This window comes from Haemaphysalis longicornis, unplaced genomic scaffold (genome assembly GCF_048455015.1).
Source record: "Haemaphysalis longicornis isolate Haplotype H1 unplaced genomic scaffold, Haemaphysalis longicornis Haplotype H1 scaffold_4, whole genome shotgun sequence".
NCBI lineage: Eukaryota > Metazoa > Arthropoda > Arachnida > Ixodida > Ixodidae > Haemaphysalis > Haemaphysalis longicornis.
In genome coordinates, this window is record NW_027526361.1 from 184,052,423 (window position 1) to 184,075,002 (window position 22,580).

At 48.8% G+C, this 22,580-nt stretch overlaps 1 pseudogene across 1 annotated transcript in view; it reads right to left on the reverse strand.

The window, feature by feature from the left end:
* Positions 1–18,466, reverse strand: part of LOC144180698 (4-pyridoxate dehydrogenase-like) — a 79,771-nt pseudogene extending 61,305 nt beyond the window's left edge. The window contains exons 1-3 of the transcript XR_013324515.1: positions 18,301–18,466; positions 8,842–9,044; positions 6,425–6,611 (exon numbers count right to left, since the gene is read on the reverse strand). The product of XR_013324515.1 is annotated as a 4-pyridoxate dehydrogenase-like (transcript). The remainder of the gene's footprint in view (positions 1–6,424; positions 6,612–8,841; positions 9,045–18,300) is intronic.
* Positions 18,467–22,580: the final 4,114 nt, after the last annotated feature.

The following is a 22,580-nucleotide window of genomic DNA, read 5'->3' on the forward strand; positions in this document are numbered from 1 at the left end:
TAGAAGTCTGCTGAAATTTAACTTGCTGTTAAGTTTCCTGAGCAGGCACCAGTTTAGTTTCGATGTTGTTGCTTAGAAACATGGTTGAACAACAGCGAGCATATTTCTTTCCACGGGTATTATTTCTTGTCGTTTGACGCAACATCCCCCATTTCCTCTGGGAACGCCTCGAGGAAACCCTGGGAAGCGACCATCACATCATCCAAGTGACCCTTGTGGAAAGCCCAAGACGACGAAGGCAGGACTAGGGGGCAGGGGAAGAAGAGAAGGTTGAGGAACAGAGTAAAAGGATGGTTCCCAAGTGAACAGCCTCGGATCATTACATTGGCGTAGTCGACAGGATTCCAGAGACGGACACTATGTGGATTACTCTGCATACCAGGGGAAACACGAGGCCAGTTTTACTTCTCGTCATGCCAAGTCGACGACGAAGTGCCGTACGACTTGCTCAGATGCATTACAACACCACAACTATGTGACTGGGTTGCTAAGAAGTCCGGCCAAACAACCGAGGACCTGACTACCCAGTCTTCTCTCAAGCTCAGGATGAAGCTGTCCGAGTTTCAGGAATACTTCATGGAGCCAACCATGAGGGCGTCAGGGAACACGAACACGACACCGAGCATTAACGTTACGACCATGAACCGCATGGACCTATGCCTTCTTCTGGTTCTGCAAGAGCAACAGCGGCAGGCAGAAAGGCCACAACTGCTCATGGAGAACCTCATCGCTATGGTCCAAGCTTAACAAAGCGCACAGGAAAGGTGAAGCCGGATTCGTTTGACGGAGAGAGTTTAAGTCGTGAGGATTGGATTTGTTCCTATGAATATGCATCCGAGAAGAACTCCTGGCACGGAGCTATCGACGGAGTGGAAAACGTGTGGCTGTTTTTGACGGGACTTGCAAAGTAGTGGTATGAGCTGCACTTCTCCACACATGCCTCCCACAGGTGGGACAGCTGGAAGGCAAGCTTTCTAACAGCGTTCAAAGAAAACCCTGTGGAAAGGTGGGACCGTGCAATTTTCTATAAATACCGATCGGTCAAACCCTTGGAGTATTTTTACGAGAAAAGGCGCCTACGGCAAATGTTGAGTTTAATCTCCCAGAGTCTTCATCTGTGCCACTGATTATTCACGGGTTGCCTAAGGATCTTCAGAAGCAGGTGCAGTTTAAGTCCCCAAAGGCAATCGAGGAACTTTCGGAGTGTTTTGAAGGCTAGTGCATAGATGCTCCTCAGAGAATTCAGGGTACGCGACGTTTAAATTTCGAAACCGGGCAAGCGTCACAGAGGTCTGGAACTTTTGAAGTGTCATTGGGTACACAAAGAAATTCGTACCAAGGACATGGTGTGTTAAACCTTGGGTCCCCCTGCAGTGACAATATAACCTCGGATGAGTCCCGTCAAGTCGATGTACATAGCGGTGCTGAAGCAACCCAGAAAAAAACTAATAACTGAGGGTAATCATTCCCACCCGACTACAAAAATTGAGACTGCTTACTTCACCACATTCAAACTCCTTTTGATAACTTTTGAAGTTAACGGAACCGACGTCACAGCACTAGCTGATAGTGGCGCTTCCGTGTCTGTTATAAACGAGTCACTCGCATCATACCTGCCCGCTGACGAGATCCTTGGTCGGACGACAAGGCTTAAACTTCAAGAAACGAAAAGGACAGCTGAGGGTGAAATGAAGTATAGGGAGACGATGAAACGTTTTTTCGACAGCCGTCACAACACGAGTATTGCGGCTATTTCTCCAGGCGATTTGGTCTTGGTGCAAAAAGGATGTGCCAACCTAAAAACCAGACCTATCGGGCCTTTCGAAGTCATAAAGACAGGCTCTACCAATGGCGTTTAGAAGACCGTGTGGTACATGACGGGTAACGGGACTCTGGAAGTCGCGGCCATCAGCAACGTGGTTCCCTACACACAGACGAAGGACGGAAACAGGGCCCCGGAGAGTGTGGATAGCCGAAGACGACGAAGGCAGAACTAGGGGGCAGGGGAAGAAGAGACCGTTGAGGAACAGAATAAAATGATGGTTCCCAAGTGAACAGCCTCGGATCATTACAACTCTCCCTCAACATAAAGCGAAAACGAGCACTGGACAAGCCACCCTTACCGACTGGAAAGCCTTTCGCGAAGATCCTAACCCGCTCCCCACCACCATCATGGACCTCGATCAATGGGTCTCTCAAATTCAAGAAACCGTATCACGACACAGCAAAACTCTGCCTCTTACCTCCGAAAACCAAGTCATGGAGGCTCATGTTCTTCACTTATCAGACGCCCGCAAGAGCCTATTTCGCCGATGGAAAAAACAAAAACACAAGAAACTCCGCCGCCCGATTAATGAGATCACCCAAGAGGCAGCCCATTACGCCCTCACGCTACATCAGCAAAACTGGCTACCTTTTGCAACAGGTTGCAAGGAACGCTTGGAACTAAAAAGACATGACACATACTGCGATCGCTTTTCGAAGACAACCCTCGAAATTTGCTATGGCACTTCACCTCAAATGCTTGCTTCACAATTACCCCGGACTCCAAGACCAGCTGCTCTGCGATATAAAAATCACCCTATTTGGGCCTCTTCCTTCTTTTACGACAGATCATCCAGACTTCTTTTACGACAGATGAATCCTACCCTCAACGCCCCTTTTATAATTCAAGAACTTCAAGACGTCCTTGCCAAGCTCACCCACAACACCATTTCCGGCCATGACCGCATCAATGCCAAAACCCTGCGTAACCTCGACGTCGACTCTCTCCAAGCACTACTCGACTTTTTCAACTCGCAATGGACCCAAGGCACTGTTAGAGCCCAGTGGCGACATGCGGATATAACACTTGTCCCGAAACCTCACAAACCGCTCTCCATTAACAATCTCCGCCCTATCTCTCTGAAATCATGTCGAGGCAAGCTTTACGAACACCTCATTTATACTCCCCTTAAGTCTATCTTGAAGACAACAATCTGGTCCCGCATACGAGGATTGGTTTTCGAGCTCACCTTTCAACGCAAGACGTCCTGCTCCAAATCAAAGAATAGGTTTTGGACCATCTCAGCACATCCACCCCACGAGCCATCCTGACTCTAGACATCAAAGGAGCATTCGATAATGTCTCCCATGCTGCCATCTTAAATAACCTTCAAAGCGGCCTCCACACCTACAATTACGTAAGACAGCTTTTAACTGTCCGGACAGCTACGGTCGGAATCGGTGACCTCCGTAGCTCTGCTTTCCCCCCACCACCCAAAGGCACGCCACATGGCTTAGCAATATCCCCACTCCTCTTCAACGTCACACTTCTCGGGTTACCACCAGCTCTTGACTGTCTTTCTCACATTCACCATGCACTCTACGCCGATGTCCTCACCATCTGGACTACCGGTGGATCACTAGGTGACCAGGAAGACTCACTCGAACAAGCTATCGATACCACTACTCGTTCTCCGCGCCCGCTCTCGTGGCAGACGACCATCTCCACCTCCTGAGTCCTCACTCACCATACAGGATAAACCCGTTCCCAAGGTGACCGTTCTTCGGGTACTGGGACTTCAAATTCAACAAGACGGGGCTGGCCAGGCAACTATCACCCAGCTGAAAACCACGTCACGCAACTAGTCTGACTCATTTGGCGACTCACCCACCGCCGTCAAGGCCTAAGGAACGCGACACTGTACGTCTTGTACAAGCTCTCCTAATAAGTCGCGTAACATACGGCACGCCGCATCTCACACTAAAAAGGGCGGAAAGCAATAAATTAAACGCCCTCATACTGAGAAGTTACAAAATAGCACTTGGGCTATCTATCACCCCGTCAACAATTCGTTTCCAACAACTCGGGGTTCACAACACCCTCGAGGAGCTCATCGAGGCGCACCTCACCAGACAAAAAGAAGGTCTCTTCTTAACAACCATCGGTCGCTCAATATTAAGTCGTCTCGGCTATCCGCTCCCCCCACCGACCGGACATACTCTTCAACGCATCCCACCAGCTATCCGCCGTCACATATCACTGTCTCCCCTATACCACGCCATATGCACCCAACGTATAGGCAGCAAGACGTGGGCTGCCCGCCTCTACGCCAAGTACGGATCTCGTGACGACACTCGATACTTGGATGCATCTCCATACTCCTCTCACTCAGCCCACACGTGGACCTTCGTCGACTCCACGGGGCGTCTTGTCAAATCGGCTACCACCCCTACCAACATCACAACAGCAGAAAAAATTGCAATCGCCTTGGCCACACACACCAACTCCCAGACCCCTTGCCGCCACTACCAAGCTGGACAAATCTCGGCCATTGCCCTTCGCATCCTTACCGCTAAAAATGAGGTAAGGGGTGGTGGGTTATTGGTCACGGGGAGTGGCGACAAGACCACGCCTTCTAGCAACCTCCGGCGCTCTTGTCCCGGCCCAAACTTGCAACGAAGGGTCGGAACTGAGCATCGCGCCCTGCCACTGCTCTCGATTAACTGCGTACTGCTAGGAGGAGAGATTCACAGGGAAGCCATAGAAATATACGAACTAAATCTCCTCTTCCGGCTTTACATAGTGAGAATTAGGATTCGCAAGCTGCTATATAAATTGATGGTAATTTACAGGTGGCATAGATTTTATTAGTCCGGAGCTTGCTCCAGGTGGTTTGCTGAATACTGTTGAGGGATTCGTGAGGTGGAGGATATTTACGCATTAATAGGCGGTTGTGCGTCTTATGGTACGTTCTTATGCATTCCCTGGCCGATTTGGGGGAAATGCCACCCACAGCTCGTTTAATAAAAAATCCCGCTCAATAAAAAAATGTGTACGCGCAGGCAGGTAACCACATTGCAGCACCGCGAAGCAGGGACCAGCACCCTGAAGGTGCCTACTTGCCGCATTTTAAAATCCATAGGGATCCAGCATGCTCTGATATGACACTGCTTACATTACTCTGCGTAAAATGTCGTTCCACCAATGCACTTCTGTATAGAGGAGAAGCCGACTCGACAGAGGCTCATCGTATAAAAGAGCGGCTGGAAAGGATGTTTGCGCAATAATAGAAATCCGCAGAAATTTTTGTACCATGTCTTGTAGATAGTTAGTGGCGCAAAAATATAGGTAGAATTTGCTTTTCCTCGGCATGAAAGCTAGCTCAACACCGAAGTTGCTTAAGTTCGCGTTCGGTGCGATTCCCCTGCGGCATCAGCTTACAAGCTATGCATGGGAGTTCAAAGAAACCATGAAAGCAAAATAAAACCATGACCTAGCTTGCTTTATTTGAAAGAATAACCTTTAATAACTCCCTGTTCACTATTCCAGCCCCGCAGGATGCTGCATTCACCAAAAACGATGATGATGGTTGGTGTTTAATGGCACAAGGCCAACAAGGGCAAAGAGCGCCAGATAAGAAGTTATTTAATGGTTGATGAGGCTGTAAATACTAAAACCAGTGAGTAAAACTAAAAGTGACGCAATACAAAATACAATGGAGATGGCTAGTGTATAGGGCTAGGATGATTACACGTGATATTAGAAGAACTGCAGAAATTGTCTGAGCTAAAAACTTCAGAACGCGTTGACTAGAAAACATTGGTTCCTCGGCAAAAAAGTATGATGGGTGAAGTGGAATGTGTCGTCTGTATAATTCAGGGAAATCTTTGTGTTGTGTTGTGTCAAATGCCTTGCATGTGATTAGTATGTGTACTACGGAAAGGTCCCTTCCACACCTGCTACAAATTGGTAGGGAAGATCCAGTGAGCAGGTGGGAGTGCGTTACATGTGTGTGGCCTATCCGCAGCCTAGCCAGGGCGACTTCAGTGTACCTTCTCTCTGAGTCAGTTGTGTAGCGCCCCAATTGTGTTTTTATTATGTGCAGTTTGTTGTCTGTTTGTTGGCTCCAGTGTAATTGCCATGTGTTACGAAGCTGTCATCTGATGTGTGCCTTTAGGTCGGTGTAAGGTACTGTTGTTAAGTCAACTGTAGTCATGAAAGCAGCAGCACCAGCCATTTGATCAGCAGTCTCATTGCCAGACATCCCACAGTGCCCTGGTACCCAGCATATAGTTATTTAAAAATTGGAGGCATATGCCGTTATTAAAGCCTTTAAACGAACATTGATCACATAGTTTTTAGAAAGGCGTTCCTGATGATAGTGCCTGCACAACGTTCACCAGAAATGATAACAGGTTTTGAAAAACCTCTGGGTATGACTCCACCGAATGTGTAAGGGTGCCGTAATGTGGGACAACCAATTTACTATACAGTTAGTTTTATGCTAGCAATCAGCATATACGGTAAATCAAGATTGGAGGCACCGCTAAATATCACAAACACAATTTTTAGCCGTGGCTTTAGCGGGTGGCTGCCAGTCTCATATGTCCCTGTGACGTCACAAATTAAGGGCTGGACAAGGCTGGACAAGCACAATACCGTCATTGTTTCCAAGGTGTGACGTCTCGATATCCTCGAAATATGGGAGAACGTCGTCGTATGACCATCCAGTTGCTCCATATTGTGATGCCCACGTGTCGTAGTCCCTTCTGTTCCCGCGGGCAAAAATCATATGGTTGATGGAGCTCGATCCGCCCAAAGCTTTTCCTCGAGGGTATCGATTGACCTGCAAAACGAAAGGTCCAAAGATTTCAAAAGGGCTCTGTAAAAATTATGTCCGGATTGTCACACATTCATTGTCTCTGACGTTACAACTAAGGGGCGAGGAATTACCGTGTCCGGTTTCCTGGGAGATACGTTGTATAGGAGAACATGTTTGAGTATCACACGAGCTGGTCAGGTTTAGGCGTTTTTTTGTGGTATTTGTACCATATTTGCATCCGAATAATATTTCAAATCACAAATAGGCATAAACTATTCCGCAGAAAGCTTTCGTAACATAGGCTGCGCACCCACTGACGAGCTGATTCACATGCTATGTGTAAACGGTAATTTACGAGCGTCGTTGAAGTACCTGTTACAAGGTGTGGTCGTACAATGCTTAACGATGATGTTTTGACTTTGAGCGGTGGAAGCTGTATTCTTCATAGAGGCTAAATCCTAAAATGTCCGGTTGACTGAAATTTCGACACTTTAAAGATTGCCCACTGGTCAAAAAAAAATTCTGCAGCCCTAAGACTGCGTGGCTAATTGCGTAGGTGTACCATAGATGTCGCATTGTGAATTTAATAAATGATAATCGCGCCGCTCGAAATAACAGCCGACATTGATAGGCGGATGGGAGTGCTTCCAATAGCCGTACTAACCAGGATTATTCACATTGCGGGAGAGCTTCGTTGAGCGGCATGTGTTTACGGGCAGTGTGCCTTGTGATTCTGTATCAGCGTAACAGACGTGGTAAGTTCATCTTTATGACTATAAAGCAAAATAGTGTGTTTTGTTATGTCGCTAGTTAATCCCCTTCGCGGCTTCTACCTTGCTGGCTATGACACTGTGAAATCATTTACACCGAGTTATATATATCACCAAAGTCCCGGTAAAAGGAGCACTACAGTAATACGAAGAAAAACAGCACTGCACTACAGTAAAAGGAGTACTGCGGCGGTACAGCAAACGAGACCAATAATGTGAAGCCTAATGATGCTTTTCGCCCTGTACTAACTTAGGGTGCTCTTTTTCGCAATTGCCGTCCTGGGCGCCCAAGAAATCCTCGCATTGCAGGATTTTCCCCATGTAAACCTTTAGGGAGCCGTATCTGTGAAAGCCGGGTAGCTAATAACGAGTGATCCTCCCAACCTAAAGAATGTTCCGCATTTATATGCGATCAAATTGGATACTAATTCTGCACGTATTTTAGCGTTGCTATTGTTATGAGGCAAGGACAAAAGAAATCCCACAATGTGGTTTTGTTCTATTGCTGACAGGTGCGCCACAGATTAGATAATAGTGTGGCATAGACAGGAGGTGGCAAAAAGCATTTGAAATTAGAAACAGTTGCTTGCGCAGTATCCAGCACACCGAATAATAAGGCTATGTTTCGACCACGGTGTAAGAATATTCTTACACCGTGGTTCCGACTACCGACGTAGCAGGAGTATCGTTTACTATGAACGTAAAAAAAACTGCGTTTGACGCAGTTCGCTTGGCTGAGACGCCAAATGACGTCATTATTTAAATACATTACGACAGTTGCGACAACAGTCAGTCTCAACCCGGCCTAACACTGCAGATGGTAACGCGTTGCAACTTCGGTGTTTGGGCTAGGCACAATAAAACAAGCCCAAGAAAACTTTGGCAGGGTAACAGCAATTGCGAAAATAGCCAGGAAAGATTACGCCCACATCTTTGAGGTAATGTAAGTGTTTACGGGCCGAAACAGGATCTATTTTTTTCGTAGATCATTAAAAGAAATCTCTCTGGAGACGTAATGTGGAAAAATAAGTCTGCAAAATTTTTCATGCTTTTCAGTCACAAGTACCACATCGAAAAGCTGAGGACTGGTTTCTAGACAAAAAGCAAAGAACCGAATCACGTTCGCACGAGTGAATACAGCAGAGAGTTATAGAATAGCGGAGAACCGAAACCGGTAATGCGCTCGGTACACGATCGCCGCACCTGCACACGCGCACATCCGGATTCGCTGCATCAGAGCACGCGCACGGGCGCCGGTAGCTTACTGGGTATCGTACCGGGACCGGTTCTCCAGACTTCTATAACTCTGTAATAATATGTGGGCGCACCACGTCTTTCCACGGCATCAGCAAGGTGAGTAAATTGCCTCGTTGGCTCTACGCACTTGTGGTTAAACTGCGCTCCAGTTACAGGGTGCACAAACATGGGGAGGACAGACGAAACGAAGAGAGATACATGGGCGCGTGTTGTGCCATGCGGCTCACGCTATCGACGAGTGAGAAGCTGGCGTTCAGTTGCGGCTCGCTCGTGTAGTCCCAGTCCAGCACAGTGCGCTCGAGTAGCGGTGAGAAGAAGGGAACTTGGACGGCCTCATCTTCAAGACCACCGGCTTCGAGGAGAAGCACCCGGGCACTGCCATCGGCCGTCAGACGGTTTGCCAAGACGCAGCCGGATGAGCCAGCACCCACTGCGCAAATGAGAAAATGGCTCGGGTTAAATTCCTGGAACCCTGGTTAGGACTATGCACGCAGTGTTTCGTGGTGAAAGTTGGCCTTTGCTTCAACTTTCGCCGCCTGCTATGTAGCTATATCTACTGTATGATTTAATTAATCATTTCTCTCGCGCTGAAGGGCGCGCACAGACAGTACAGCCGGCGTGCCATCGACGGTGAGACTGAGTGACCAGGCGCCGGCGAAGCAGCCGTTAAATTGCCGCCGATGAACCTGTCGCGCTTGCGCTGAAACGAACGCCCCCCAGACAGCCCAGCCAGCGCTGAGCTAATAAGCTAAGGTGAAGCAGCTGTTTCACCCTCACCTAGTCACGTGGTTGCGGAACTGCAGGGCTCCCAGAGAGAGAAGCGATAAGAACGGCATATAGTTTCATACTAACATATACTAGAAAGAAATCTGGGGCCACAGTCTAGGGGAGCCGCGCTTCAGCGAGCGTTCGGCCATGTACCGGGCAGGCACGTTCCACTCGTCCTTGGCATGGCTCACGAACAGGCTGAAAAGTTGGCTCTAGCTGCAAAAAGATTACTATAGAAGGTTCATCAAATTTGTTTTGTTATGATAAAATGCAACCTTCAAAAAGACTAATTTGTCAGCTATTATGTCGAAGCTTCATGCACGATGAACAAGAAAAAAAAATACCACCCTTTTTTGTTAATTTTGTCTTCCAGACAAAAAAGAAGCCATATGGCTAGCTAAGCCAAGTAGGCGGGAAACGTCACTAGCGGCAATGGCGCCGCCCACGGTGCCCGGCGACTGCAGCGGCAGATTTCCCTCGACTGTATATTAGTACGAAACTCTATGAAGAACGGCAAAGTTTTTACGAATGGCTTAGAAAGATGGCCTCGAAAAATAATCTGCGTGCCGGCGAGGATTTCGCCCACCTCTTCTCGGAGTGGTTGAGGTGTCTCGGAATCGCAAGAGCGTCGTGCCACTACACTGTATGACGTTTCTATATTATGGCGTTAATTGTCGGTACTGCACTCAATGTGCTGAAGATGTCACTGCTACGTGTGTCTGTTACAAAGAATAAGAATAAAGAATTGGCGCGGCGTTGACTTTGACCCTTCGCCAATTGATTTCACACGATGATAGCTTCGCCTTAAACCATCCTCATAGTTACAAAGGGCGCGATTTTTCTGTCTAATTTTGCACGTCCATATTCAAATTCAAGCTGCTTCGGCCATGTCGGAATCGCGCGATCGGACGGACATCTGTTTCATAACGCGAGGGACCCGGGTTAAATTTCGACCACGGAAAGTGTTTTTTTTTTTCGTTACCTCAAACACGATCGCCATCACCGTCAGAGAAAGTTGGCTTTCCTGCAGTGCGCCTCGCGGTGCGCGCGGACGCCACCAGAGAGACATTGAAAGCTCTGCTTGAAGAATGCTAAACAAGCGCGACTTTCGCCTTCTCGTATAATTTCCTCGCACACAGTCTTGCTGATACACAATGGGGCGCGCATGCACAAAAAGCTCGGCTTCAACAGAGGGCTTAAATTAAGAGTTTTTTGTGGCCGTAATAGCGTTGAGCACATTATAGTAGCCGATGGTTTATTGTTTCGTGCAACTGTGTAAGCGTAGCAGACACCGAGCAAACACACTTCAGTTTCATTTCACATTTTTTACGTTGCTTTCGTATGCGAGCAGTAAGTAAATAAAAAAAGTTCAGAGCCCTTTCGACTTGGTGCAGATGGAAGCCAGCGAAGCTGTAGATATGATGGTTTCTGCTATACTGGATTTATATCAGTTGCGGAGTGCCTTAGGACCGCACAATGTCCATCCGCGTCCGTGCGCATAGCATTTACAATCGCAAAAAATCACGCAGGCACTGGCTGGATTCGAGGACGTGTTTGGTAGACCATACACAGTTAGTACCAGTCATCTTACCCATTGGGCTACGACCGAGAGTCAAATGACTTACTCCCTCACCTGCAACGGTGCGGAGAACCTTAGGACCTCCAATGTCCGTCCGCGTCCATCCGTGCGCACACCACCACCAAGCTAAAATCAACCGAAATTCGATTTGAGCTGTGCGTTGCAGTTTCATTTAGGGAATTAGGGAATAATCAAGGTGCAACTCACGGCTCAATTCGAATGACGGTCGGGGAGCAAATCGGATGTCACTCGGGGCACAACTTGGATGGCATTTCGAGTCCCCGTACTCCGCACCCTCGCCATCATCCAGAGTAGAGATGCTGCCATTTAGTTTCGTTACTCTCTCATATCTGGGTTCCAAGCCGGCAAGTTGCTCTTCATCCGGTTGGAATACGCAGCTACCAGACGAGTTGAAGCCTGGCGCAGTGATAGCGGTGGAGGCGCGTTCTGCGGCAACGGCTTCCCGTTGTTTCGGCCCATTCGCGCTTCTGTGTGTTAGGATCCTTCAATTGCCGATTTTCTGTAAGAACTATTATTCTGTAAGAACTAAACAGTAAATAATATTGTTTATTTCGCTAGAAAACAGCTTTATGCCGTGCGTCGTGGGAAACGACGCCTGGTGCAAATTCACGAGTATTTCATGGCGTAGCAGGGCGGTGAAATCGCCGCATTTCGCGGGGACGGCAGCCGCAATTTGCAAGCTGCTACGTAACATGCCGTCACGTGTACGTAGGCTGAAGTTGCCAGTGTGGTACGTAAACGTTCCCGCCAACTGCTTATATTACGTCGCGTCTTCTCAGCCAATCACAGAGAGTGTGTGACCTACAAGCCATATTGTTAATTAGCAATGAATTGCCTATGTTGTCATGTATTCTGCATTTCGTCTAGTTTTTCATTGCCGGCCAAGAATTATGCGTTTTTAGTAGAGAGAAATAGGGAAAAGTTTAGAACTGGTGCCCGCAAACCTCACAAAACTTCAAAATGGCAAAAGAACACACAGCCGCTTTGTGAGCCGAACGAACGTGACTAAAACTGAAAGCCTATCCCGCGAATTCACAGTTCACGGCCAATACACGGCGTCGAGGACAGGGCCCACGAAGTCCTAAGCCGATGTCTAACCCCACACCACCAAAGTCCAAAGCAAAGACCAACCCTTGTCAGAGAATGTACCGTGTTTGTACGCTTCTAACGTGCCCCCGATTATAACGCGCAGGTAAGTTGATATAAGAAAATCAAAAAGAAAAGAATCTTACGCCGATTCGGCCGCGCAGATGTAAAAGTCATGACACCACGTACCTGGCAGAAGATATTTTATTTGACGCACGCAGCTGTGGAAGCAAAATCGCTTGCACTTCATAAACGTGCTTGTCGAGCTCCTGCTGGCCTTAAAAGTTGAGGGGGTAACACTGAAATCGTATGCGATTTCAAAAGTCTTGGCCTTAATAATTTTACATGTGACAGGCCGTCGGTTCATTCGCTGATCATTCATAAATTCTGCAAGGGAGTATTCAAGTTCTCCAAAACGTCCGTGATCAGCGCCGGAGAAACCTTGCAAGAAAACAAAATTTGTCTTGTCGTTTGCGCACTGTCTTTTTTCGTAAGACCCGCTGTACTAACTAGCCCTCCTTTGAATGCTGCTAAAAAAATTTCAAGTGGCTTAGCTCGGCTATGCCGGGATATACGTAGCGTGAGCCAAGGTTCAGCTGGTTACTCTTAGGTTTCCTTATTGTCTAGGATTAGCTGATCATCATGCTTACTGCTGCTCAAACGATTTCCAATCCAATTCAATCCAATCCAATCCAATGCAGTTCAGTCCAGTCCATTCACTGCTCCTTGCGCATGCTCAGCACGGCTGTCCAGGAGCCACGCGAAACGCCTATCAAGCGGCCCGGCGCTGCGTCAGACTTGGCTACAGCGCAACGGGGGCGCACAGCTGGGCACGCGCCGGCGCAAGTGCGTCTGCCGCGGCTATGACGCCGCTTCTCTGGAATGCGCAAACCGGCGAATGTGCAGACCCGATTCTCTGCACAGCCATACTCAATTTGGATTGGATTTCCAATCCAATCGAATTCAATTTAATCGAATCCAATCGAATCCAAATACAAATGCAATCCAATGCTATGCTCCTCGCGCTTGCACAGCACGGCCCTTCAAGGACCACGCGAAACTGCTCAAACATCAGCCAGTGTAGCTTACGCTACAAAAATTAAAGCCCTCTCACCCCTGTCAAATTTTGTTGAACAGCGGCGCTGACCTGGGCACGCTGGCGGCCACCTTCCGAAGAGGTCGCTTACAACGCCAATCGCGGAGGTATTTACGCCCTCAAAGCTAACCCACGGAGGTCTGGTAGTTTATGGGAGCGCATATAGGAAGGTGCACGTGCGCCACGTGCCGAGATCTTCACTGGACGGCCTTCGAGGCGGTAACGCCATCGGTCGGCCCAGCGTGGTACCTTCGCCTGACGTCACCGGCATCATTGCCGGACGTTGCGAGCCCATCAGTAGCAGTGTTGTACGGAACGGCGTTTTAAGGAACGGCGTTCCTGGAACTAGTTGCTTTTGGGAGGAACAGAGGAACGCCACCGTTCCATTAAGAGTGTGTGGAACTGTAACGGTAACTCGTTACGTTTACGAAGGAACGGCAGAGGGAATGTCGCTCCTTCTGTGAACGTTCGATTTGGCTGTTTTAGATGCAGAGCATCTGATTCCCTCGCCTTGTCCCTCCGGCGTCGTCGTCGTTGTCGTCGGCGTTGTCCACCCCTCCCCATTCTCCTCGCCGCGCCAGCTGCGCTCTCCGCCCGCTCACCCCCTCTCCTCTCCCATAGCGAACACTCTCTCGCGAGGGGCATTGGATTGGATTCGATTGGATTGGATTGGATTTGGATTGGATTGGATTTGGATTGGATTAAAGTGGATTGTGTTGGATTGTGTTGCGTCATAGCCGCGGCAGACGCGCTGGGGCCGGCGCATGTGCAGTACTCTCTCTTCCGCGGTTTCCTCCCCTTCGGGCGCGCTGCGCTTATAACCGGTGTGCCGTTCTCCGGCGAAGCAACATTCGCGCTTGGCTCAAACACCTAGAGTCCACAACGCTTTACAAGTACGCCAACGTCGTCATCGACTGGGACCGACTTACGCAGTCCCCTCAACGTTATGCGCGCCATAAAACGCGGTCCCTTCGCCGCTCCGCCTATGCGTCGCATCTACACAGGGGTTCCCGCGAGGGGAGGTGGGAGTTTTCGATGTCAAGGCTTTAGGGCTGAAGCTAGTACAAAAAGCCGCAGGCCAGTAGTGTGGTTCTCTTCCTGTAAGCCGCCGAATTTGTCCGACCTTTCACAGGGTGTACTTCCTCGAACGTCTAAGGCAGAAGAATAACCACGCACCGCGCCGCAGCCTGTTGGGCAGGCTGCGACGGGTGCGCGCGGCCATGACGCTACTTCGGCTGAAGATGCGCAGAAGACAGGTGGTCCGGCGCCCCTTTTATTCGTTTTCTGCCGCGACCTGTTCTTTTGTACATGCGAGTGGAAAGTGAAAGCCGAGCAAAAGAAGACGTGACTGCACCGTGTCAATCGAACACGTGCTCTCTACAGTACAGGCAGCTGAGCCAGCCGAAGTGGACGTACGAGACGTCTCTGCTGAGTCGCCAACGTTGCGGTCACCGCGTGTAACAACAAGGCGTCAAGATCTCAGCCTCGGATTCTTGAAATATTGCCGCTGCAGCCCAACGCGAGGTGGGAGCTATATGATCTCCTTCGCAACAGCAACCATTCCTGAGGGCTACAAGCCGAATCTGACCTCGAACGATCTATCACCCAACGGCATGGTCATGGCGCTCGAACGCGCCGCCGTCTTTGTCACGCACACAGCGGACTTACTGTTTCGTGATGTACCAAGTTGGCTTTGACGATTGGTTTTCGAATTTAGCTGGGAGTTATTGCGCCACCTTTACTTAACGTCATAGCAGTGCGACGGCTGTGGTGCGTTGTTACGGACTGGTTCTGACCAGTGCTTCAGCCGGGCACCGATGGCGAGCCGAATCCTGGTAGCGTAGCTGCTGGCTGCTGCCGTGCGCAGAGTTCCTCCGTTCGGACGACGTGAAGCCGGAGGCCAAACTTAAAAGCTGTTTATTGCGTGGCTAAGTGAATAGCATAAAGTTACAGATGACAAGGCTGCGACAAAAAAAAAATTCACCATCTTCCCGTCGGGGAACCCTGAGTAGTATGAGAAGCAGCCATGGAGTCGACTCAAATTCCCATTAGTTTTCAGTTCGATCGCGGCGTTGCGGGAGGAGAATGAGGGGAGCGGAGTGCCCGCGCGCGTCATTTATATCGCGGAGCTACAGTGGCGCCCCCAGAAGAGTGTGCAGCGTCTACCATCGCGTCTCTAACCCTAAGCTGCTTCGCATTATCGCGTGCGGAGCCGCAGGTGTTGCCATTCGTTGCGCCATCCCGGGGAGGAGAGGAGCTTTGGAGAGGAGAGGAGGAATGCCGGAGAGGAGAGGAGCGTCGGAGAGGCGAGGAGGAATGCCTCGCATACTACTCAAGGTTCCCCTACGGGAAGATGACGACGGTGGTTGAACGCGAAGCTCTCTCGTGATGGATTCTTTGGTTGGCCAATCCCTACGGGCATCCTGCCACAATCATCATCAGCGGTGCCTGGCCAGGCATGCGCAGTGGGGGTGTGGTACTCAGGGTTCCCCTACGGGAAGATGACGACGGTGGTTGAATGCGAAGCTCTCTCGTGATGGATTCTTTGGTTGGCCAGTCCCTAGGGGCATCCTGCCACAATTGTCATCAGTGGTGCCTGGCCAGGCATGCGCAGTGGGGGTGTTGCACTCAGGGTTCCCCTATGGAAAGATGACGACGGTGGTTGAACGCGAAGCTATCTCGTGATGGATTCTTTGGTTGTCCAATCCATAGGGGCATCCTGCCACAATCATCATCAGCGGTGCCCAGGCATGCACAGTAAGGGTGTGGACGCCGCACAACGGCGCCCACACAACGGCGGAGGGAACAGGCTCGACCATAAGTTGCTTCGCATCTAAAAGGTGAACATGAATTTTCAATCCGGCAAAGTAACACTCTGAAGCTCTGTTGTTTACGCACTGGATTTGATGCTAGCGCGTGCGAAAATTGAATGAGCAAACCACAACTATCAATCTTAAGCGCACGGCACCACAGAGGTTTAACTGCCGTCAAACAAAATATCAGCAAAACAATCACTGTCCGTAGAGTGCGCGGGTTTCATGCTTGCACACGCCTATGAGCACATATGGAGGCGTCTCCTGAGCCTGAGAGACTGAACCAACTTATCCTTAAGTACGACACGGGAGTACCCTCAAGAGCTTAGGTGGAACGGCTCTTCAGCATTGCCAATGAAGTGTTTATAAAAAAACGTGTTTTTCTGTCCGTCACCAACAACGAGTTAGAACTCTTGCTTAGTTCAAACGAAAGACTCTTCTGAGTAGCGAAAATATGTTCGAGACATCTTTTTCCCACTCACACTGAAATATTGAATCAGCATTCATTAAACGCGTATGTACTACTGTTCCTTTCGATTAGGTTTCTTGTGCAAAACATTTACGTTCTTTCATGTGAGTAAATTTCGATTTGCACATTTTAAATGCAGTATTCGTACTGCGCATTTAAAGACCCAAGTTGAAAGCGCCATATGTGCTGCACTTGCTAAGATGAGTGCCACAGTTGCACTTAGGTATGTCTGGAATATGTCCGGTGTTCTCTTAAAAAATTCTTCTGGGAGCATTTAGTTAGATTTTTTTATCTTCAGATAATCTGTTGCCACTGGTGTTCATATTGGTATAATATACGTAGTTCTTTGTGAGCGTTAGATTCTCACACGTTATTTCGCCTCAGGATTATCCGACACTATATTTTAATTTAAAAAATCAGATGTGACGCTAATGTAACGACACGTTACAATGTTCGAAGTGTAACTGGAATGCGTTCCTTTGTCAATGTAGGAACTTGTAAAGGGAATTCGTTTCAATATTGGGAAAGAAAGAAGAACGAGGTTTCGTTCCTGTTTTAGAGGAACGAGTACGTACAACACTGCTGAATAGCTCCGATGTTAATACGCGTTGGTTAGTTTTACGTCGATCGCGCACTCATCTCTTCAAGACGCCTGGTGTGCGTGATGCCGCTGGGTTACCCTCGCTATCGGCAAGTGAAATTATCTTGCGCTAGATGAACCAGTAATTGTGCCTGTGCGGACCCAAAACTACTGAAATCAGGTGCTAAAGAAGAAGTACCGTAACTACCCGATTCTAACGCGCACTCTTTTTCAGGAAAAATAGGTCGAAAAATCGCATGCGCGTTAGAATCGGATGCGAAACCGAAACTGCCGAAACAACGGATTTTTCGTCCCGCCCATCGCCATAGCCATCTCAAGATGGCGCCAAAGCTTTTAGCAACCTCTTTTCGGACGCAGGTAGCATAGGCGCCTAGGCTTTTCTATCGGCGTTCACACAAATCGTCAAATTGTACCACTTGCGCGCTTGATAACAGCAATGGCAGAAGCGGCTCTCACGCGTTCAAAACGAGCGGTCGGCTAAAGCTTGCGCCTCCGGAGAAGCTCGCAGGATGGGCGTGCGAGACGTGGGCCACGATCCCATCGAGTATGGTTGAACGTTCTTTATGAAGTGTGGCATCGCGAATGCGCTTGACGGCACCAAAGACGGGATGTTGTGGTCAGCGGAGAGCGACGAGGAGTGAAATGAGTGAGATTACTTCGGGAAATAAATCGCCCGTTTCTCTCGCATTCGTTTTTTTTTTGCTCACAAAGTTCCGTGCGCGTTACAATCGGAGGTGCAAGTTTTTTCGGTTTTTTTGCCAGGAAAATCGGGTGCGCGTTAGAATCGGGGGTGCGTTAGAATCGGGTAATTACGGTATGTGCCAAATGTAGCTGAGGTATGCCCATTAGGGTTTGGGTTTACAAAAATTTCCTTACGTGATGTTAGCGGATTGTTTATGATTTAATGTCCTTCAAATTTTGGCAGGAGTTTGTGCCCCAGGCAATGCTGCTGGTCGCTTCAAAGCCGATTTCGGTATTTGAACACTGCGTGCGCGAATGTAACGCGCACGCAGTGTTGAAAGCTACTTTTAGAAAAAAAAAGTGTGCGTTAGACTGGTGCAAATACAATATTTCATCATGATGATCTATTTTCTGCAGTATTTGAAATGGGCTTTCCTGCAGTGAATTTTACATGGGCGAATTGCGCCAATAATGAGGTGTAGAAAGCTCCGATGAACGAGTATCATTCGCCTCCAATCCACGTAAGCACGTAGGCAGAGTTAAGTGTCCCGAGGAATTTTTTCGCAACTCACCTATTACGTAGTCGTATTCGTCACGAATCAGCACGGTGTTGTATACTGTCAGGGTAGGCAGCTCGAAGAAAACGACGACTGTGACTATGTTGAGTAAAACTAAAAGGAAGTTCGGAACGAGGGCCATAGCGCGTGTTCCTTGAGCTCTGCGCGCAGAAATGACCGAGGCTCAGTAACATGAGTTCTACAATTCCCAAATTACTCTTACCAAATTTCACAAATGAACAGCAAATGGAACGTGAGTATAAAATTGGGCCTTTCTACGCACGTACTAGCAGGAAATGCACCGCCGGCCCGCCTGTACAATGAAGCGATTTATTCTCCCGGCCAGGTGTTTTCGCGCGTCGTTTCCGTAGTTGTATCGCTTTTGTCACCAGAGTTGCTCTAAGGGCGCTTTGCATGCGTCTCTGTGGCCACGCGTTTTCTTCTGAGACTTCTGTCACCGCCAGAAAACTCGATAATGGTCGGTCGACACAACTGCCTAGTTTACGAGGCTTAACGGCTGACAAAATCATACCTAATTGAACAAGCGTCAACAGAAACTTGATTGATTTGATTGATTGTAGGGTTTTAACGCGCCGACGCAACGCAGGCGATGAGGCGCGCCGTAGTGGAGGGCTCCGGATTAATTTTGACCACCTGGGGATCTTTAACGTGCGCCGAAATCTCGTACACACGGGCGTTTTTGCTTTCCGCCTCCATCAGAAAAGCGGCCGCCGCGGCCGGGAATCGAACCCGCGACCTCGTGCTGAGTAGCGTAACGCCTTAGCCACTGAGCCACCGCGGCGGGTAACAGAAACTTGGCTCTTCGCGATTCTCCGCATGGGCGATTTCCTTCCCTCAGTATATCAAAGAGCCCCGCGACACGCCATATATCTTCTAACACAATCCTCTCAGGCCGGCGTTTACACGCAAAATCTGTGCAGGAAAACTAGTTATTTATCGAAAATTCCGGTCTGCTAAGAGAGAAAAACCTACAATATTACAAAGCAACACAAGATAAACAGGCTACTTTATTGGGAACTAACAAAAGCGCCTTACAGAAACACAGCTGCCTGGCTTGCAGAGGAAACGAGCCCCTAAGGCATCACTTAAACTCCATACGACTTCTGCCAGAAATAATTAGAAGGATAAGAATGGGGTGGAGTGCATACGGAGAAATTCTCAGATAATGAATGGTAGCCTATCATTGTCCCAGAAGAAGAAAGTGTATGGCAGCTGCATCTTACCGGTACTCACCAAAGGAGAAGAAACTTGGAGGCTTCAAGTTTCCAAATTGTAGACGACTCAGCGCGCAATGGAACGGAAGATGATAGGTGTAACATTAAGGGACAAGAAGATAGCGGAGTGGGTCAGGGAACAAACGCGCGTTAAGGACATGTTAGTAGAAATTAAGAAGAAGAAATGGACGTGGGCAGGGCATGTAATGCGAAGGCAAGATAACCGTTGGTCACTAAGGATAACAGAGTGGATCCCTAGAGAAGGCAAGCGTGGCAGATGGCGGCAGAAAGTTAGATGGGCAGATGAGATCAAGAAGTTTGCGGGGATAAATTGGTCGCAGTTAGCACGGGACTTCGGTAATTGGAGATGAATGGGAGAGGCAGTGGGCGTAGACAGGCTGGTGATGATGGTGATGATGATGACTTCTGCCAACCAGCATGCCGGAGAGTTTAATTACCACGCAAGCCAAGCGTTCGGCGAGCAGTGGCAGGTCTATCCCCTATTCTACATCTGGCAAATTACACAGCGATACCATCTGGAAGACACAATAGAGAGCTATAACAGAGCGGTGAACCGGTCGCGGTACGGTACCCGCCACACCTGCGCATGCGCACAGACTGTTTACTACCTCTGCGCACGCGCAGTAGCGCCCGTTGTCTACCAGGTACCGTACTGTGGCCGCTTCTCCACTCTTCTGCAACTCTCCAATATATCCCCTGCTCCAGAGGCCTCACCAAGAAACAGGAGCGTCACCATTAAGGTATCCAGAAACCTTTTCGACTCCACTAAAAAACGATCATCCCCTCTCTCCCCTCTACTCCTCCCACTGCCGCTTCTGCGAAGCTCGGGGCGCCCTCTACAATAACATGCGGTGCTTTAATCAGAACCCCTGCCCCCCTCACCCTTCACCCTCGGCCCTTCCCCTCACGTGAGCACTGGAAGAGAGCACTGTGCAGCTCGGACCCTGACGACCGGGTGTGGCTACTGCAGAGACTCCAAGAAGCCAGACAGTCTCAGGAGGTCTTGCAACAAGGAATCTTCCCCCAGGACTGACTACGCTACAAAGATGCTTGTTCCTCCTTCAACTCCATACGGTCTGGTGGTTGTAGTATGTTTAGTGTGGTTATTTGCCTTTTTAGCAAAGATAACACATTTCAAAACCGTTACGCAAACGTTGCGATATTTACAAACCCAAAACCAACTTGAATTAACCGCATTTATGCGGCATTGGGATTTTTTAGGGGTATATGGTACGATTTTACCAAGCCATAAATCCATCGCAACTTATTGTCGATTTGGTTTACCTTTCAGGCCCCGGAGGCCGAGCGGTTTGAGTTTGGCTATTATCGGCGAATAGAAGAGATCGTGGTCAGAGACACTGCAAGCTGGAACTCTAAATGCCGGAAGATCATCCCCAGAAGCCGATCAGAGAAAACTCGAGTGACGCAACCAGGGAACCGCAATAAACAAGCATTAAAAAGGGAAAGTCCCGAACACAAAAAAATATACAGTAACTTCAAATAATGAGACGAAAAAGGAGAGTGCATACAGAACAGGACCAAAACTACTTGCAAAATAGAAAGAATGGAAAAGTAAGCATAAGAAATTGTACAACGAGCAGCACAGAAAGTGAGACGGAGAGTAGAAGATACAGAAAATAAATCCAAAATAATTACGAAATATTAAAATGGAGCACAAATGAGTGGAGTGAAAAAGAAAGCAAGTGCAACAATAAAAAATGGCAGCATCTCCACTCTGCGGATGATGCCGAGGGTGCGGAGTACGGGGACTCGAAATGACATCCAAGTTGCGCCCCGAGTGACATCCGATTTGCGGCCCGACCGTCATTCAATTTGAGCCGTGAGTTGCACCTTGATTATTCCCTAAATCAAACTGCAACTCACGGCTCAAATCGAATTTCGCTTGATTTTTGCTTGATGGTGGTGTGTGCATGGATGGAAGCGGACGGACATTGGGAGGTCCCAAGGTACTCCGCACCGTTACAGGCGAGGGAGTAAGCCGTTTGACTCTCAGGTACTACCTCTCGGTCGTAGCCAATGGGTAAGACGACTGACACTAACTGTGTGTGGTCTACCAGACAGGCTCGAATCCTGTCGGTGCCTGCGTGACTTTTTGCGACTGTAAATGCTATGCGCACGGACGCGGACGACATTGTGCGGTCCTCAGGTATACACCTAAAAGACATTTTTTTTTCAAATCCTGTGGGCTTTACGCTCCAAAGTGACACCCTGACTAGGCGGCGCACCCTATCCGGATCAATTTTGAACGGCTGGGGTCCTTTATCCTCCGTGAAAATATTGGCCCGTAGGCGCTTTTGTGCTTCGCCTCCATCATCAATGCGGCCCCACAGCCAGTACCAAACACACGTCCTTCAGCTAAACAACGCCTTAGCCACGGCGGGGCATGCAACCGTGACGGACAGGGGTGCGACGTGCACGGAATAATGAAAAATAACAAGCACATGTTTTATATACAGTCTCACCCATAACAACAATGCTAAGATGCATGGCGAAATTTCTAAGTAAAAATTACTGCCCAATAAAAATGAAGGAGGGCAAAAGATAGAAAGATAACATATTGATCTCATTAGGGAAGAAATATTACCACACCTACGAAAGTTGTTGCTAATCGTGGCGCAGGATCGGAAATAGAAGCCAAGGTGTCACAAAAATCACTCGACGGACACGGCCACTGGATGAAAGGGAGGTGTTTCATCGAGCGGCCGTTACTCGACACTGACGCGATCAGAAAAACTGTTCGGCGCGCTTAAGTCTGCTTACGTACTCTGAAGGCGAAAGCCTGCTGATATTTATTAACAGTTTGTTTAATACAACATCGTATTTGCGTCTCTTTCTTTGCTTCCTTTTCTTTGTCTTTGGAGCGAATTACTTCGATGGGCTTCTTTTCTGCTGCACCACGTGTCAGCCTGTATCTCTGTTTTTGGATTCCCAGCGGCGCGGCCGCTTTTCTGATGGAGGCGAAAAGCAAAAACGCCCGTGTGTTCGAGATTTCGGCACACGTTGAAGATCCCCAGGTGG